This window comes from Bison bison, unplaced genomic scaffold, assembly GCF_000754665.1.
Source record: "Bison bison bison isolate TAMUID 2011002044 unplaced genomic scaffold, Bison_UMD1.0 scf7180017863415, whole genome shotgun sequence".
Taxonomy (NCBI): Eukaryota; Metazoa; Chordata; class Mammalia; order Artiodactyla; family Bovidae; genus Bison; species Bison bison.
Genome location: NW_011493987.1, coordinates 58,409 through 60,899, shown reverse-complemented (window position 1 = coordinate 60,899; position 2,491 = coordinate 58,409).

Here is a 2,491-nt window from a genome sequence, read left to right as displayed (position 1 = left end):
TAGTTCTTTGGCCCATTTTTTGATTGGGTCATTTATTTTTCTGGGATTGAGCTGTAGGAGTTGCTTGTATATTTTTGAGATTAGTTGTTTGTCAGTTGCTTCGTTTGCTATTATTTTCTCCCATTCTGAAGGCTGTCTTTTCACCTTGCTTATAGTTTCCTTTGTTGTGCAGAAACTTTTAAGTTTAATTAGATCCCATTTGTTTATTTTTGCTTTTATTTCCAATATTCTGGGAGGTGGGTCATAGAGGATCCTGCTGTGATGTATGTCAGAGAGTGTTTTGCCTATGTTCTCCTCTAGGAGTTTTATAGTTTCTGGTCTTACATTTAGATCTTTAATCCATTTTGAGTTTATTTTTGTGTATGGTGTTAGAAAGTGGTCTAGTTTCATTCTTTTACAAGTGGTTGACCAGTTTTCCCAGCACCACTTGTTAAAGAGATTGTCTTTAATCCATTGTATATTCTTGCCTCCTTTGTCAAAGATAAGGTGTCCATACATGCGTGGATTTATCTCTGGGCTTTCTATTTTGTTCCATTGATCTATATTTCTGTCTTTGTGATAGTACCGTACTGTCTTGATGACTGTGGCTTTGTAGTAGAGCCTGAAGTCAGGCAGGTTGATTCCTCCAGTCCCATTCTTCTTTCTAAAGATTGCTTTGGCTATTCGAGGTTTTTTGTATTTCCATACAAATTGTGAAATTATTTGTTCTACCTCTGTGAAGAATACCATTGGTAGCTTGATAGGGATTGCATTGAATCTATAGATTGCTTTGGGTAGTATACTCATTTTCACTATATTGATTCTTCCAATCTATGAACATGGTATATTTCTCCATCTATTAGTGTCCTCTTTGATTTCTTTCACCAGTGTTTTATAGTTTTCTATATATATGTCTTTATTTCTTTAGGTAGATATATTCCTAAGTATTTTATTCTTTTCGTTGCAATGGTGAATGGAATTGTTTCTTTAATTTCTCTATTTTCTCATTATTAGTGTATAGGAATGCAAGGGATTTCTGTGTGTTGATTTTATATCCTGCAACTTTACTATATTCATTGATTAGTTCTAGTAATTTTCTGGTGGAGTCTTTAGGGTTTTCTGTGTAGAGGATCTTGTCATCTGCAAACAGTGAGAGTTTTACTTCTTCTTTTCCAATTTGGATCCCTTTTATTTCCTTTTCTGCTCTGATTGCTGTGGCCAAAACTTCCAAAACTATGTTGAATAGTAATGGTGAAAGTGGGCACCCTTGTTTTGTTCCTGACTTTAGGGGAAATGCTTTCAATTTTTCACCATTGAGGATAATGTTTGCTGTGGGTTTGTCATATATAGCTTTTATTATGTTGAGGTATGTTCCTTCTATTCCTGCTTTCTGGAGAGTTTTTATCATAAATGGATGTTGAATTTTGTCAAAGGCTTTCTCTGCATCTATTGAGATAATCACATGGTTTTTATTTTTCAATTTGTAAATGTGGTGTATTACATTGATTTGTGGATATTGAAGAATCCTTGCATCCCTGGGATAAAGCCCACTTGGTCATGGTGTGTGATCTTTTTAATGTGTTGTTGGATTCTGATTGCTAGAATTTTGTTAAGGATTTTTGCATCTATGTTCATCAGTGATATTGGCCTGTAGTTTTCTTTTTTGTGTGTGTGGCATCTTTGTCAGGTTTTGGTATTAGGGTGATGGTGGCCTCATAGAATGAGTTTGGAAGTTTACCTTCCTCTGCAATTTTCTGGAAGAGTTTGAGTAGGATAGGTGTTAGCTCTTCTCTAAATTTTTGGTAGAATTCAGCTGTGAAGCCGTCTGGACCTGGGCTTTTGTTTGCTGGAAGATTTCTGATTACAGTTTCAATTTCCATGCTTGTGATGGGTCTGTTAAGATTTTCTATTTCTTCCTGGTCCAGTTTTGGAAAGTTGTACTTTTCTAAGAATTTGTCCATTTCTTCCACGTTGTCCATTTTATTGGCATATAATTGCCGATAGTAGTCTCTTATGATACTTATTTCTGTGTTGTCTGTTGTGATCTCTCCATTTTCATTTCTAATTTTATTGATTTGATTTTTCTCCCTTTGTTTCTTGATGAGTCTGGCTAATGGTTTGTCAATTTTATTTATCCTTTCAAAGAACCAGCTTTTGGCTTTGTTGATTTTTGCTATGGTCTCTTTTGTTTCTTTTGCATTTATTTCTGCCCTAATTTTTAAGATTTCTTTCCTTCTACTAACCCTGGGATTCTTCATTTCTTCCTTTTCTAGTTGCTTTAGATGTGGAGTTAGGTTATTTATTTGACTTTTTTCTTGTTTCTTGAGGTATGCCTGCATTGCTATGAATTTTTCCCTTAGGACTGCTTTTACAGTGTCCCACAGGTTTTGGGTTGTTGTGTTTTCATTTTCATTTGTTTCTAGGCAAATTTTGATTTATTTTTTGATTTCTTCTGTGATTTGTTGGTTATTCAGCAGCGTGTTGTTCAGCCTCCATATGTTGGAATTTTTAA